Source organism: Mesoplodon densirostris, chromosome 14 (assembly GCF_025265405.1).
Source record: "Mesoplodon densirostris isolate mMesDen1 chromosome 14, mMesDen1 primary haplotype, whole genome shotgun sequence".
Taxonomy (NCBI): domain Eukaryota; kingdom Metazoa; phylum Chordata; class Mammalia; order Artiodactyla; family Ziphiidae; genus Mesoplodon; species Mesoplodon densirostris.
This window is the reverse complement of record NC_082674.1, coordinates 57,357,957-57,375,928: the sequence shown is the minus strand read 5'-3', so window position 1 is coordinate 57,375,928 and position 17,972 is coordinate 57,357,957. Positions and strand designations below refer to the sequence as shown.

Here is a 17,972-nt window from a genome sequence, read left to right as displayed (position 1 = left end):
GACGTGGAAAGAATCCACTGGCATCTTTGTATTGAGCTTACTCGGATTCAGGTTCTTGTGGGGTTTAATATTTAGAAGAAGAGGAAATACAAGGTATAGATTAAGAAGGAAGGCATGGAGGATATGTGCATAGAAAATCAAAACATGTAGGAAAAGTTATTACCTTCATAAATTAACAGAGTTGCTGATATGAAGTCAATATTCGAAGATCAATCATGCTTCAATAGATTAATAATAAATTGACTTTTTTTAAAAATATGATTTATAGTAGCATACAAGGTATCAATTAACTAGGAATAGATTTAACCAGATTGCAACACCCCTACAGAGAGAATTATGAAATATTTTTGAAAGAAATTGAACACCTAATAAATGGAGAATTATACTATGTTCATAGGTTGCAAGACTCAATATTGTTATGATGTTCTTCCCAAATTTATCTATAGATTCAATGCAAATCCATTCAAAATGGCAGTAGGTGTGTGTATCTATGTGTGTAATATGGCAAGTTTATTTTAAAATGAACATGGAAATGCAAAAGGCTAAAAATATCCAAGGAACTCTTGAAGATCTCCTGAAAAACAATAAAGTTGGATCTCTACCAGTTAGTTAAGACAGTGTGGCAATGGTGAAAGGCTAGACAAATAGATGAAAGAAACAGAATAAATGGCTCAGATACATATGTCTACATAAATGTACAGTTGATTAAAACAAAGATGACCCTCCTGAGCAGTGTGAAAAGGACTTTTTGATAATAAATATTGCTTAGTCAATTTGATATACACATGGAAAAAGAAACTTAATCTCTGCCTCAAAACATATCCTCAAATCAAATGCAAATTGATTATATATTGAATTGTAAAAGATAAAATAATATTCTATAAGATGGTATAAATTGTCTTCATTACAGAAAATGAATTTTAAATGGAACAAAAAGTCACCAACTATAAAGAAAATAATTATAAATGTGACTACATTAAATTCATAACTTAAGAACTTCTGTCTGTCCAAAAACATTAAGGAGAATGAAAGGCAAGGCACAAATTGGGAGAAGATATTTACAATATGCAAAAGTAAGGGCCCATATATAAAATATATGAAGAACAGATATAAATCACTAAGGAAATGATTCACCACTGTTAAGAAAAATAGGTCAGTGGCTTCCCTGGTGGCACAGTGGTTGAGAGTCCGCCTGCCGATGCAGGGGACACGGGTTCGTGCTCCGGTCTGGGAAGATCCCACATGCCGCTGAGCGGCTGGGCCCGTGAGCCATGGCCGCTGAGCCTGCGCGTCCAGAGCCTGTGCTCTGCGACATAAGAGGCCACAACAGTGAGAGGCCCGTGTACCGCCAAAAAAAAAAAAAAAAGAAAGAAAGAAAAATGGGTCAGATATAATACTTCAGCAGTCTCTGCAAAAGAAAATCAAAGTGATCAACAAACTTGTGAAAAGTTTGTTTGCTCAACCTCATTTGTAATGAGGAAAATGAAAATTAAAACCACAATATGATACTCTTTTACACCCATCAGAATAGCTAGAATTAAAAAGACTGACAATAAGGGTATCAAGTAAGTAAAACAGTGATGAAACCACAGCCAGAGCTAACCCAGAGCCAGTGGCCCCAATCAATGGGAACTGTCACAGAACTGCTGGTGAGGGTATGACTTGGTCCAACAATTTGGAAAACGGGTTTTGACTTAGCATTTCCACTCCTAGGACTATAACCAATGGAAATTCATGGACTTGTGCATCAAGATACATTTTATAAAAATGCTTTTAGCAGGTAAATTCAAAATTGCCCTAAACTGGAAGCCAACCCAATACCCTTCAGCAGTAGAGTGGGTAAATATATTGAGCTATATTTGCTCAACAAAAATGCTACATAGTAATGAAAATGAAAAACTACAGCTCCTTTCAACAACAAGGAAAAAAATCTCATAAACATAAACTTGAGCAAAAGAAGCCAGACTACCTACTCCTTCCTCTGCAAGAATAGTATATAACTCCATTTACATAAATTCCAATAGGCAAAATTAAACTATATTGTATAGGGATGTAAGCTTAAGTGATAAAATTATAAAGAACAATCAAGAAAGTGATTACCATAAAAGTCAGGATAATGGTTACTTTGGGGAAGCGAGAAGAGGCAATGATTAGAAGCCAAGAGGGAGGGGGAGTATCTGATGTGTTGGCTTTGTTCATTGTCGTGTTTTAGTTGCTGGTTTTGTGATAATTTATTGAGCTGAACATGCCATTTTGTTTACTTTCCTGTATACATGTTATATTTATCAATAAAAGTGTTTTAAAATTTTAATGTAAGGAAAAATCTTTGTTTCTACTGAAGAACTGATTTATATTCCTTTTTTGTAATTTACTCTGTTTTTATTCTTTAGTTTGGCTGACAGGAATCCTAGACCTAAATCTGAGGTTCTAGCGATTATGTAAAACATCGTGATCAAATAATTATTTTCTTTTTCCTCAGCACTTGACTTTCTACTAATATTTCTCTTGCTATTGTTGCAGGAGAAGAGGGAGGGAGAGAAAGGTCATGTCCCAGGTCTCAAGCAAGGTCCTGGGATGGGCCACCAGCTGAGGGCCCTTTGCGCAGGAAAACATTCAAGAGCCAAAGTAAAATGAAAGCAAATTTATTTAGAGAGATACACATTCCATAGGCAGAATGCAGACCATTTCAGAAAGTGAGAGTGCCCCAAGGTATGGAGGTGGTTAGTTTTTATGGGCTAGGTAATTTCACAGGCTAATGAATGGGAGGAATATTCTAACTATTTTGGGGAAGGAACAGGGATTTCCAGGAATTGGGCCACAGCCCACTTTTTGGCCTTTTATGGTCGGCCTCGGAACTGTCATGGCACCTGTCATGGTGCTGGAGGGTGTGTCCTTTAGCTAATGTATTACAATGAGGTTCAAGGTCTACTGTAAGTCAAATCTTCTGCCACCTTGGGCCTAGTTGGGTCTAACCAGTTTTTGTAGTATCCTATGTCATTCTTTTAATGGTTGTGCCCTATCCCCTTCCTTCCTGTCTTCCTTTCTGTCTGTTTTTAATCTACATATTTTAAAAGCATTATTTGGTTTTATACATTTATAACTGGATATGACTGCTTGGGAGGTCACATCTCTTAAAATTCAAATTAACTCCTTGAGCCTCTAATTGTCTAAATTAATAGTAATACTGTAATTTTTCTCTGGGATCTCTCCTACCTCTCAACTGACCATGAATTCCAGAAGCAGAATAAAAAAACTCAAATGTATACTACAATACTTTCTTAAATAAATGGCATCATAGCTATCTAAGACTGAATTTATCCTAAAAACGTCTAACCCACACTTAGAAAATAGTTAAAGAGTTTGAAGAATTTAATAATGCTTATAGGAGTAATAACCATGTAGTAATCCTTTAAAGCATATTAATATTGCAAATAAAATGGCAATGAATAATTTCCCCTAACTGTCCAAGTTCTGTAGTGCCCAGGTAACCCTTGTAGAAAGGAACAACTTGAGCTCAAAAAACAGACATGTGTTGTTATCTTAGCACCCCCAGGATGGCTGTAATCTGTAATCATTATGTGGTAGGAAACTATCATAAGTTTTAGTTTTAAAGTTACTTAATTCACACAATCTGTTACAGTTCTAAACATAGTTCAAATTAAATGTGCTTCCTGAATATAACTCCTGAAATGAATACAGTACACTTAACTTCTGGATAAAATGTTTTAATAAACAAAAGATAAGTCTTGTAGACATCTGAATGCAATATGATTCAAAATGCCAAAATAACGTTTCTAGGCATTTGAATAACATGTACATATAAGTAAGTTTTAGTACAACTAAAAACTTTTTAATAAACCAGAGTTAAACTCTGACTTGTTTTACCTGCAGAAATTATCCATAAGTTTAACAGTGATTATTAAGCAAAAATTTGAGACATTGAGAGCCTTTCTAAGGAGATTTTTTGTGGAGTGATTGCCCTGTCATTTATATTATAATGATATTATCTTCTGGATCAATGGCCAATTGTAAGAGGTCTTTGTTTCAAGAAAAAAATAATTAAAATCATAATGTCCTATTACGTAGCACACTTTGTGTACAGAGCTCTACCCCAGCTCCAAATCTATCAGGATACAATTGACAGAATCTGAATAGGCAACAAAATGACTAGAGAATTTTTTTAATAGTGTTGTTACTGTGTTTCTTAAATATACCCCAGAATGCACTTGGGTAAGTACTGGGCCCATTTTTCCTCAGCCCTGACCTACTGGCAATTTTTGAAAATTAATTAACTAACTAGTTAATTTTTTCACTGAAGTATAGTTGATTTACAATCTGTTAGTTTCAGTTTTTAGATTATTTTCCATTATAGGTTATCACAAGATGTTGAATATAACTCCCTGTGCTATACAGTAGTTCCTTGCTGCTGGCAATTGTAATTAAAATCACCTACCATGTCTATCCCTCTTCTGGGGGAGCTACTCCATGGAGAGCCTCTGCTGCCCAGGTGATCCCTGATTGGAGTAGAGATGGGCTCTTGACTTTGGGAGCCAATCCATAGGTTGACTCTCCACCTCTGACTGTTACAAAAAGATACACTGAGACAATCATATTTCCTCTTGGACGTTTGAAGTAAGAATTTGCTAGAGGGCCCTGCGCAAAAACATGGGGGGTGGGGCAGAAACTCTGAGGAAACCTCTTAATAGTGGAACCAAGAGAAGCAGCATCAGGATCATTGGGATGAATATTTATAGATTTCAGATACTGGAAACTGAACAACCATTCAGCTCCAGGGTCCCTAAGACCAGGTGCTATTGTAATTCCAATCATTTCCTTTTCTTTTTCAATGAGAACCCTTACAGTAAACTTCCTTTCCTTGAGCTAGCTAATGCCAGTAAGTCTGTATTCCTTATAAGCACAAAAGCTGAACTAAAACAAAGCTTTGGCTTAAGAGTTATGGTCTAATTGTTTCTCAATTTTTATTAGAAGCCACAAATTGGGAACAGAGAAATACCCACTGCAGAATGCTTTTATTTTATTTTATTTTATTTATTTATTTATTTTGCAGTAAGCGGGCCTCTCACTGTTGTGGCCTCTCCCATTGAGGAGCACAGGCTCCGGACACGCAAGCTCAGCGGCCATGGCTCACAGGCCTAGCCGCTCTGCGGCATGTGGGATCTTCCCGGACCGGGGCACGAGCCCGTATCCCCTGCATCAGCAGGCGGATTCTCAACCACTGCGCCACCAGGGAAGTACCCAGAATGTTCTTATTTTAATTGCTGTTTGCAAAGCATGATACCAAAACCATTCTTAAGGACAAGAAGGTTGTTTGGTAAAATCATGCTTAATTATAAATGATTTGAGCAGTGTTTTTTTAAAATAATAAGTTAAAGGAATATTATTTCAAAAAGTTCAAAATTGAATGTAACAGAATCCCACTGAAAGATAGAGTTGGGAGTTGAAATATTTTAGTGATTCATTTGAACCTGAGACAAATTATAGTGGGCACCAGCTGTTGTTTAAAATCATTTTTAAAAAACTTTTCTTGGCTCACTATTTTATAAATACCTAAAAGTTTAGAAACTATGGACCGTATTTGTTTGTCTTTCCAGCCCGTACTCCAGAATAACCTGTTTTATGTTTCCTCAATTTCCTCACCTCTCAACCTGCCAGTACATTTTCTTTGCTGGCCTCAAACTTTGGACCAGTCATGCCACTAGCTTTCTTAGCTCCTACCCCTGAGTTGTTGAGTTTGTTGGAGAGGTTCCCAACTGTGCTACCATGAACCTGTGGTCACCAGGAGCTTTCAATGTCACATGATAAAGTGACAAATCTCATTGATTAGGAGAATGTATGCTTCCCCACTCCAAAATAGAGATTCCAAATTTCTACCACTTTCTATGAAAGAATAGATACCATAAGAGAAATGAAGGGTTTAATTACTAACAATGGGCTTATGATAAATCTTACATAAAATTTTACAATGGAATAAATAAGATTTACAACGTTCTAGCAATCACTCTACAGTACTCAACATACTTCCTGAAATCTTCACCACAATCAAGATAATAAACATAACCATCACCCCCCAAAATTTCCTGTGCTTCTTTGTATTACTTTTGCTTGTAATATATGTTTATATAATTTACCTGTGATTAATGGTTGTGTTTAACAATCAGCTCACAAAATTTCTAAAAATTTAATAGCTAGGATGAGTTGGCTATAGCATACCACTGATTTTCTTATGTCTCATGCTCTTTTCTCCAGTTTAAGTAACTGCATTTCCTTCAGCATTTCCTCATCTTACCTACTTTTCAAACCTTTCATCAATTTTAAGCCTCCCAATTCAGTGATTGCACTCAGAATTGGACTCAGAGAGTCCTACACTATATATAGGTTACAGGTTTAAAAATGAAGCCAAGCTGTAAATGTAACAGGAAAAGAAAGCCTGGGGCAACTTACTAAGGCTGAGAAATTAGAAAGTTGCCGGGAAAGGGAGCTTCACTGGAGGAAGGGACCCATTCTAACTGAGTGACAATCGGGAGTTCAGTCTGGGGATGTTAGGAGAAAGTAGAGCAAGTTACTCAAATCCTGGAATGGGGCATATATTTTGCACACCGTGGTTTCCGCAGGCACCACTTAGGAGTGCCACTAACTGAATTCAACCCCACTGATCATTTCAGGCACCAGCCCCCATTGGGCCTGTATCTACCCAGGAATAATGTCTGTGGGTGTCATGGAGGTAATTTAAAAAGATATTTTTCTCTACTGCTTTAAGGGAAACCTTGGGGGAAAAAATCCGAACAGCCCCAAAATGTCTTATTCAAAGTTAATAACTTTCTTTTCCCTGGCTGTAATGGAATTCAGTCATCATCCACGTGTCTGCGGTTATGACCACCAGGAAGATGGCCTGATTTTAAAGACTGCCCTTGACTCTTCTTCAAGCAGCAGGGTTTCACATCATTCACTCTGCCACCATAATTTTAAAACACTCCTAAACTGTATCTGAGACTATTACAAATTTCTTTATTTCACGGTAAAAATAAAGTCTTCTTAATATTTTTACTACTGTTAATAGTGTTTAAGTTAGCCTAGCCAAATGCATGCTTAGGGGTGCTTGAAGTGTCCTACATGCAAATGTTTCTTTTTGTGAATGATTATTTATACAGAATCTTCTGGTCAGAGCCGAAAATGGCTTTTGATTGTTTAGGAATGAAATTACAGCATTGAAAACATATTAAAGTTATAAATAACATTTTAGATCAGTTTGAATGTAAAAGGATAGACAAGAAGGTAGTTAAATTGCAAAGTCTATATTACAAAACTAACTCTACTCATGTCGATTCAGTTCCCAGCGTAAGAAATTTTTCCTTTCAACAGGGGTTTTCCTGTGTTTCAGACTGCTGGAAAAAATGATTGGTATATTTCATATGAATGTGGCTTTGGTCTAGTATCAATAATCTGGGTAACAGTGTTGGGGAAAAGTGGGCCCTGGAGGTTGTCATCTCATTGGCAAGAAACATATGGAAAACACAGGTACATTTATTCTGCTGTTGAACTATTTTCTTAAGCCTGTTACCATGGCTTCTAAGTGCAGCAACAGGCAGGCCCATTTACCTGCTACCTTTGGCATTTCCAAACCCTCACTGTCCTTTAAATGCTCATTATTTAAAATGGAGTGTGTGGAAGAGCAACCGAGGTATCACCAGGGAGCTTGTTAGAAATGCAGAATCTGTCCCAGACCTGCTGAATCAGAATCCACATGGTTACAAGATCCCCAGGTCATTCATGATCACAAGAAAGTATGAGAGGTGATTATCTGCACCTAGCAATTTCCCTAGTAATTTTGGTCCACAACGATTAATGTCTCTTCTCTGAATTCCCACCTTACCTTCAGTTTATTCTATATAATTTCTGTTTCTCACTAATTATTGGACATATGCAAATCTCGTTTCCCTGACAAAATTGTAACCTTCTAGACCAGGGGAAATTCTGTAAAAGGTCACATGGTAAATATTTTACGCTTTGCAGGCCGTATACTATCTTAGTTGTGTATTCTTTTGGGACTTGCTTACTCTTTGAAAACTATTCTAGGTAGAGAGCCCAGCAAAAACAAGCCCCAGGCTGTATTTGGTCCATGGGCAGCAGCTTGCCCACCCCTGTTCTAGATGGCAGAGCCTGAATTGTATCCTGGGCTCTTGGTACAGTGCTAACTCTTATGGAGTTTTGCAATCAGTCTCTATTATTCAGCAATTTGTTAAAGTTATTTCATATTCCTGTTTGCCTCATGTTCTAAAACATTTTGAGGTAAGGTTTAGGAAAAGTTATGAAAAATTATCCTAATATCAATAAAAAGATATATTTCATACTTTAGAAAGAAGCTATTAATAGGAGATTTCAAATAAACTTTTTTATTTGAAAAACCTACTTTTTCTTTTCTTATTGATGTCAAGACATAAAAAGTAAACCATGAGTCCTCACTTGGCAAAAGAATATAATCATAATCTATAATTTTTCATTAAGACCATACTGGAAAAGAAATGTTGTCATTTATTCCAGCCCAATACAAGTAGCTATCAATAGCAGAAAAGAATAAATGTAATATGCCATGGTAGTTAGTTTAAATATTTTTATGGCAATATCTATTCTGTAACTTGACCACAGGATTATTCTTTAGTCTCTAAGTGTTAGATTTCAACTTAATATCACTATGAACCATCCCTTGTGTTTAAGGTATAATCGATAGGGATTAATTCCTTGATTGCATTAATATTTAAGAATTAAACCTGTATTAGCAAGAGAGGAATGAGAAAACATTCCAGGAAAAGCAGCAACATCACACATATACTACACACACGCACGTGCACACGCATGCTTACTTGTGTTACTGCTCCAGGCAATGTCGGGAGAGATGGTTTTTCTGTTTAGGCTGATGTTTTCTGGATTTCTTTTTGACACTTATAAGAAAACCAGTAATAAGTTTATTTTAAGACCAGAAAACCAGATGTTTTCCTGGTGGTAAAGGCCAAAAAATATTACTGTTATATAGCCCATAGATTGTTTCTTTCATTCAAATCAAAAGAATTAGCCTGTGTTTGAAGATCTTAATTTAATTAAGACTACACAGAACATATTTAAAGTTGTGAAAACATTTGCTATTAATATGATAAATAATTTTTCTTAATATAATGTTCATCTACAGAGAAAGAGATTGTATAATTTTCAAGATTTAAAAGTGGATTATTTGTGTTGATATCTTTTTAAGGGTTCACTTGATACAATCACAAGAAGAAAGCCTTCTATTTACACATGCTTTAAGAATAGTTAACAGCTAATCTACAAATAATCAATTAAGACACCTTTATTTTTGTCTAGTTCTCCACAATATATATTTTTAATGCTTCCATGGAAAGTTTTCCAAATTTTACTTTATCTTTTCTCTTCTCTGAAGTTATATTTAATAATCTAAGAATACCACTGTAAAATGAGCATGGTTGGGCTTCCCTGGTGGCGCAGTGGTTGAGAGTCCGCCTACCAATGCAGGGGACGCGGGTTCGTGCCCCGGTCCAGGAGGATCTCACATGCCGTGGAGTGGCTGGGTCTGTGAGCCATGGGCGCTGAGCCTGCACGTCCGGAGCCTGTGCTCCGCAACGCGAGAGGCCACAACAGTGAGAGGCCCACTTACCGCAAAAAAAAAAAAAAAAAAAAATGAGCATGGTTGACTTCACATCTCAGAAGCATTAGATAATCTTGATCTTTTTGAGGGGCTTCCTCTTTTACAGGTATCCCCTGGGTTTTGTAGAAGGGAAAACTTGTGCTTTTCCAGTGCGACATGGAGAAAGTTGCTCGTGACTGTCAGGACTAGATCTCCACAGGATGTCAGGTGGGGTGGGGGGGATCACTCATTCAAGTTGAGGAAGTAGTAGTAGGATGATGTAGTAGTAGGTATTGGATTCAGTGAAGGTAAGCTCAGATGTCAAAGGTCATACCCACACATTCTAATTACCCCTGAAATTATGTTTGGAAAATTTCGTTCTTCCCCTTTACCCATGCACATGAAAGTGCAGGGCCCCTGGACAGGTGGCTGTGCAGATTTGATCTAGTAAGGTGGAGAAGAACAGATTAGAGGCTGATTTTGTGTTGCTGCCATCTTGGACCCACTGCAGTCAGGGCAGAGACACAACTTGCCTCTGTTTCTGCTTACACACAGAATATGTCCTTCTAAATGTATTGGGACCGTTTAATTTAACACGCAAACTAGGACACCTCTCAGAGTGAAAAGGGATACTATGAACAATTTCAGCTGAAAACAGGAGTATACTAAGGATAATTGGTTAATGGATTAATGACGAATGTTGAAGAATGAATGGACACCATCCACGTTTTTATTAATGGGTCTCAAAAGCCCTGCATCTCCAGACTGAGAAGGAGGTGGTTTAGCAAAGCACTGGCTTTGGAGGTACCCAGCAGTTTCACATCCTAGTTTATCTCTTGCTCTATGGGTGATCCTGGGCAAATTCCCTAATTGCTCTTTCAGTTTTCTGTCTGTAAGTGGGAATAATACTTATCACCCAAGGTCGTTTTAAGAACTATAAAAATGATGTATGTATAACATTTAGCATGGTGTTTAGCACAGAACAAGGACTCTCTAAATAATTATTATTCTTTGTTATTGTCCCTACTTGACCAGAATCTAAACCTATGTGTAAGAATAACAGTACAGCCACAGTCAAAGTAGAAAGTTTTTTTGGCTTCTTACTCCACCCATCCATTGGGCTTCCAAGACAACCCAGCCTGAATTTCAATGACCCTTCAGTAACCTCCTGCCATGGACCCCCTTCATGAGCACTGTCCTCTTGCAAATGTGTAGACTGAATATGAGGGCTAGGGCCTGAGCTTCTCAAATGAGCCTACTGCTTGAATAGATTAGGGCTTATGCAGCCAGTGATCCAAATTTCCAATACGTTTCCCTGATGCTCTGCAGTATTTGTCTTCTTCTTGGAAGAACACATTAGCAAGATGGAAGATATTCAGGCTACTTATGAATGTATATATTCCACAGTCCCCTTTATTAATATAAAAATGACGAAAAGCACGTTTCTGGGGAAAACACAGGGGAGTTGGGGCCCTGAAATGTTGAAAACAACATTTCAGGAATTTTGAAAGCCATTATTAAAAATTAATTTATGTAAGCATCTACTAAATTATATTTAAAACAAAGTAAATAAATATTCAGAACTCACCATTGGTAATTATTTAGCTATAATCTATGCTTTTGAGCTTATCTGTACCCATTGTGTCTATACGGTGGAAACACCACGGTCATTACTGTCATTACTCCTCTCTTTTCAACTCCACATTCAGTGATGCTACCTCAGCAGCATGAAGTCAGCCATGATGGGAAAACTCACCCCATAGAAACTGATAAAACACTACAGATCAAGGCTTGATTTACTGTTTGTTGATTGTCTAGATCTTAGAAAGTGATGGAGAAAAACACAGATTACACTACAAAGAATGTTTTGACAATAACAAGTAAGGTGTGAATAGCACAAAAAATTGAGGGAATATTCTCCCAGAATTCAAAGAAAATTCTCTGATTGAGTAAATAAGTCACTCAGATCATTGAGAAACTATTGAACTTCCTACATAGATATTCAGTGTTCTATTTTCTCATTAACTTAAAGGAATATATCAACCATCATTCATGTTGGAACTACCTTCTTGCTCCTCAATCAAAGCCTTAGGCTGGCTATGAATACAAGAGTTTAACAAAAATCTACAAAAGCATTCTGTGAGATTTAATTAACTATATTGAATTCATGATAAAGGGTATTGTATATTTTATTATTATTTGGAAATTAGGTGATATAAAGTATCCTTCATATCAGTAGTAATTTATAATAAATGTGTGTGTGTGTGCCTTCTGGCTGTATCTGTATCATTTTTTCTTTTTTTTTTCAGAGGGAGCTAGTTGTTAACCATTTACCGGAACACCGCTTGCATGGAAAGTTCAGGGCTTGGCCACTGTTGTACTGTTAGTCCATGAAAATGCCAAATCAGTAGGGATTAAAGCCAGAGAAGTGAAGCTTGAAGACTGAAAGACAAGAGAGTAGAGTGACTTAAACAGGAGGCAGACACTTGAAAAGGGACAGAGAACAAGGCAGGATGGGAAACTCAACAGCCAGAGAGAATGAGATAAGGGATGAGATTGTTTCTGATTTCACTCAGAAAAGGAGACCCCAGACTACGCATTGTTCTGGATACATTCCTAAAGGTACCAAGCTACACAGTGGAGGAGGAGCCTGTGAGTTTAGGAGCTTTGGTGAGGCCAAGAGTGAAATTTGGTTAGGTAAGGTTCCAACTCGAGGAAATCGGGGAGAAAAAATTGCCATTTCAGGGTGTAATTTTTTAAGTACAGTAATTATTAAAAACATAGCAAATCTCTTATTCCATTCTGCAATTTTATGTAATATGTCTTGGAGACCCATTCTTAGCAATTAGGCCCTTCAGTCCTAACACGCTATCTATTCTCAAGCCTGTTGTTCACATTCATGACATACAATGTTCCATGCATATATTTTTCTGATTTTAAAGGCAATTCATGTTCATTGTAGAAAATTTGGAAGTTATAGAAAAATTAAAAATTTAGTTAATGTCATAATTCAGAGATAACTACTGTTAATATTGGACTATTTCCTTTTGGATATAGGGGTATGTATGTGTAATATATATACTGATATAAATACATATACTCACATATATGCAAAGTATATATTAGCATATATGGATTGCTTTCATTTGATACTGCATTATATTATGGGCCTTTTCATTTATTCTTAAAATTTTTACTTGTTTATGTTATTGTTTGTATAGAAAGAATGGCAGTCCTTTGTTGTATTTTCTAAAAAAATTTATGTGTGTCAGTTGCCTTTTAAAGATGACTGTGTTTGTGTTACTAAACTTAGGTCCCACTGCTTTCTGCTCAAAAATAAATGAGAGAGAGAGAGAAATGTTGGTAGAAAGGAAAGTTGCTTTTCATCAGAATGCCAGCGATCTGGGGAGATAGTGGACTCAGGGTCCCCAAAAACCATCTCTGAAGATTCTGCTCAGCCACGAAAGCTTTTAAAGGGAAAAAGGGAAGTAATCTCAGTTAATCATTGAAATAGGGGGGTCAGAGTTGTCACCATCTGCCATTGTGTGCAGGCTTGTGGACTTCTGATTTTTCTTTAGATGTTATCTTGTTCACACAGTTTGTTCAGGAGATTACTGAAGGGGAAGCTAGGGAAGAGATCTGGTCGTCTGTTAATTACTTACTCTTCATTTCTACTACTTTGATCTATGGAAAGAACCAATACATTAGGCAAGGTATTGTGTGATTGGAAGATTTGAAAGGTGTGCTTGGGGCAGAGAAGAGTAGAGCATGGGGGTGCCTGATTTAAGGTTAGTGTCTAGACAAAAGGGCCTCCTGCAGAGAGCTCTTTCCTGCCAAAAGCTGTGTATGAATGTGTGCTCTTGCTTTAAAATTTATTCTAAAAGTTTAGATAGTTAAATTTATTGATACTTTTATTCAGACTTGCTTTCTTTCCTTTATGCTTATAATATCTTTCCACAACTCAAAGACAAAAAGAACCACAAAAATTACCTTTCACGTATATATATATATATATAATGTGTATATACACATATCTGCATATGTATATAATCTTGAATCCATGTGAAATTCAATTTTCTGTATAAAATAAATATCTAACTTAATTTTTTTTTCCTTAGAAACTAGTGAATTTTCTCAGCATGTTCATCATCAGAATATATTTTGACATAGAATTGAATTTGACTTTTGGAGAGCCCTGAAGGATAGTGGCTTAAATCCCCTGGAGGGCTTATTAAAACCTAGATTGTTGGGCTTCTCCTCCAGAGTTTTTGATTCAGTAGGTCTGGGGTAGTGTCCAAGAATTTGGATTTCTAGCAAGTTCACAGACGATACTGATGCTGCTGGTCTAGGAACCACACTCAGAATGACTGATTTAAAGGAGTAAAGTTTTGATGAATATTGATGTTATATAAGAAACTGAAGGCCCATCTAGAGCTAAGCAACCCAGGCCTGGCACCTTAGTTGTGTAATACCTTGGGAACTCAGGCTCCTTGAATTTTTTTCTCCTCAGTCCTTAGATTGGGGCTTCATATTCCTGTGACTGTTCCACGTTCCCTGGGAGGAGGAGGAATAGGTTCCACCTATATCTCCCCTCCACTACTCCCTCTTCACCCCCTTCCCTCAAGCTTCACCTAGGGATTTCTGTTTACAGGTTACCAGCTAGAACTGTGTCACGTGGCCACCCTTACCTGTAATAGCAATTTGGACATGTAGATTTTTTTTGACTAGCTACATTTTTATCCTGAACGAAACTGGATATAGCAGCCATTTGTATGTTTCTTGTAATTTCAGTGGCCATGTTTCTAGTGTTTCATCATTAAGAAGTTGTTGACTTATCATATTAGAAAGATATCTTACTTTCCTTCCTCACTTATAAGATGCTATCAGGCATAGGCTCTTTATGTGATAATGTTTTCCTTATTTGGTACATCAATGTAGCTGAACTCATTGCACGAGCACATGGCCTAATACTAAATTGTCATTGCATTTATGGTTGATTATTCTCTAATAGGCTATGAAATTTGATTGCATATATTTTATTTAGATTTGTCCATCATTTCTCATTAACTAAATTGGTGTGTTGTTGACTTCAGCATTATATTTAACAAGTTTTTATATCAGGGTTATTCTAGCTGAAAAAAACCTTATAGAGTTTACTCTGTGTCCCTGGGAATCTACTAAGTTGTGGTTTATAAGAATTATCCAATTTAAATTTCACAGACATTTTATGAAGTTTGTACTGTTACTGTTCTCATTTTATAGGAACCTGGGTTTGAGAGGGTCATCAAATGTCACCTATCTAGGAAATTCTAAGCCTCTTATTCCCCAGATTAATTCTTAATTTATTTGGTACATGGCGAATCCGTCCATATTTTGTTATGTTGTAGAATAATTTACATGTGTGGGAATTATTAATTTCTTAGAAGATTAAAATAATTTATCCATAAAGTAAACTGAGATTTCCATTATCTGAGTCTATAGTCTTTGGGGGAAGTGATTTAATGATAACTTAAAATTTTCCTTAAAGCTTAGATTTTCAATTTCTTCCTTGTCATCGAGATTGTTAATTTTATTTATTTATTTATTTTAAAATATATATATATTTATTTATTTATTTGGCTGCATTGGGTCTTAGTTGCGGTGGCATGCAGGATCTTCATTGTGGCATGTGGGATCTTTAGTTGCAGCATGTGAACTCTTAGTTGCGGCATGTGGGATCTAGTTCCCCGACCAGGGATTGAACCCAGGCCCCCTGCATTGGAAGTGCAGAGTCTTAACCACTGGACCACCAGGGAAGTCCCAAGATTGTTAATTTTATTTATGTAGAATTGAACACAATTACACAGATGAAAATTATCTCGATATTCGACATAATCTCTTTTTATTAGATTTATTAAAGAATTATAATTGCATTAGGTTTTTCTCAGAGAAGTAGACCATGGCTTTATCTATCTTGTTTTTCCTGTTTTCTAATTTACTATCTTAACATAGCCATCATTACTTTCTACCCTCTATTTTCCTTAGAATATTATTTTAGCTGTTCCTTTTCTAATATCTTAAGGTAAATGATTAGTGCATTTTCTCTATTTATTTTACTAATTGAAAAAGTTAATGCAAACTTTTGATTCTACCTATTTTTAAATATAGATTTTGGTTGAATGCCTTACCTTTTTCTATGCTATTTCATTTTGCATTTGACTTTATTTTTAGCCAGTGGTTATTGGGGAGAAATTATTTTAATTCCCAAAGGATTAGAAATATTTGTCTGATTTTTTACTATTAATTTTTAGTGGGTTTTTTTTGTTATTCTTTATTTTATTTCATTATGATCAAAGAAAGTGGCCAGTAAAATATCCATATTTTTGAAGTTTACTGAGATATTCTTTATTTCTAGAAAATGAAATAATTATATTTTTCAGACACTTTAAAGAAAGTATTGTATGTTTGTCATAGATCAAAATATATGTCATATAATCTATCTTAATTAATTTTTCATCATTAAATTTATTTGATGTTTTATAAACTTATAATAATGGTTTATAAAGGTCTCAACTAAAGTCATATTTCTGTCCATGTCTTCTATTTTTATCAATATGAACTTTTAATATTTTTATAAACTGACACATAATTCCTAATTCTTATATATCTTTTATATCTTATAAATGCATCCTCTTTATCCCATATATGCTTTTCTTTTTCTTTCTGGGTATTTCCTTGTCAATAGTAATATCACTGCTTCTGCTTTTTTAACATTTTTTGGAAATATTGTTGACCATCTCATTCCCTTAAAACTCTTAAAATTTTTGTTTTAGATAATTTTCTTACAAGCAACAGTTGGATTTTTATAAAACTAAATCTAAGCATTTTTTTTTCTTTTTCTTTTTATTAAAAATTTACTTATTTTTGGTTGTGTTTGGTCTTTGTTGCTGCGTACAGGCTTTCTCTAGCTGCAGCAAGTGAGGGCTACTCTTCATTGCATTGTGCGGGCTTCTCATTGAGGTGGCTTCTCTTGTTGTGCAGCACAGGTTCTAGGCATGCAGGCTTCATTAGTTGTGGCATGCAGGCTCAGTAGTTGTGTCTCACGGGCTTAGTTGCTCTGTGGCATGTGGGATCTTCCCAGACCAGGGATCAAACCTGTGTCACCTGCATTGGCAGGAGGATTCTTAACCACTATGCCACCAGGGAAGTCCCAGCATTTTCTTTTTCTTAATAAGGATTTTTAAATCAATATCCATTGTTATAATTCATCTTTTTTAATCTACTTTTGAAATTTTTATATTTTTCTAAGGTTATGCTTCTTGTTCTTTTTCTTATTATCTACCTTTTACTGGATGAACTATGTACTTTTTCATTCGTATTTGCTCCAGAGATTTAGAAGATATAATCCTGTTTTCAGTTCTATTTAGGGGTTATAGTTTAGTTAAAAATACAGAAATCTATCAATCTGTAATTACTCATTCAGCAAACATTGTTTTTTGAGTGATTTTTGTAAGTTGGGCATTATTCCATACCATGGAATACCATAGTTGGCAAATAATAAATACATAAATAAAAATAGTACTGTCTCTGCCTTCTTGAATTTTATAGTCCAGAAAGTAAAATATGCATTTACCAAAGAATTACACAACAGTGTTATAAGCATCAGGGTTTGACCAGAGAGACAGAACCAGTAGAAGATATATATTAAGAAGTTCCTTGCAAGGAGTTGGCTTACTTGATTGTGTGGGCTAGTTAGGCGAGTCTGAAATTTGTAGGGCAGGCTATCAGAAAGGACAGGCTGGACAGTCTCAGGCATGGGCTGAAGCTGGTATCCACACACAGAAATTTCTTCTTCTTTAGGGAAACCTCAGCTTTGCTTTTCGGGCCTTTCAGCTCCGTGAATCAGATCCACCCAGATCATCTAGGATAATCTTCCTACTTCAAGTCAACTGATTATGAACTTGAATCACATCTACAAAATATATCCACAACAGCACTGACATTGAATAACTGGAGACTATAGCTAAGTTGGCCCATCAAAAGGACCATTAAAAATGTAAAGTTACAATCATGGCAAGTATTATGAAGAAGAGGTACATAGTATTAAAAGAGTGAATAAGATGGAAAAAGTTGACTCACACATGGAGGCCAAGTAGGCCTTGGCCCCTTCATTGTCTATCTTGTTGCTTAGTCCAAGACTTTGTAAACATTTGAGTGTTATGGGCCCTGTTGACTTTGCAGGTTGGTTAAGACTTCATAGCTGAACATGCTGACTAGTGTCTTAAAGGGAATGGTTTACCTCATTTATATGGACCCAAGTTATCTTTGAAGTGAGCCA

The 17,972-nt window shown here is 36.0% G+C and overlaps 1 non-coding gene across 1 annotated transcript; it reads right to left on the bottom strand.

The window, feature by feature from the left end:
- Positions 1-15,377: 15,377 nt before the first annotated feature.
- Positions 15,378-15,450, bottom strand: TRNAG-UCC (transfer RNA glycine (anticodon UCC)). Its single transcript has one exon. It is a non-coding gene; the product is annotated as a tRNA-Gly (tRNA).
- Between the last annotated feature and the right edge of the window lie 2,522 nt (positions 15,451-17,972).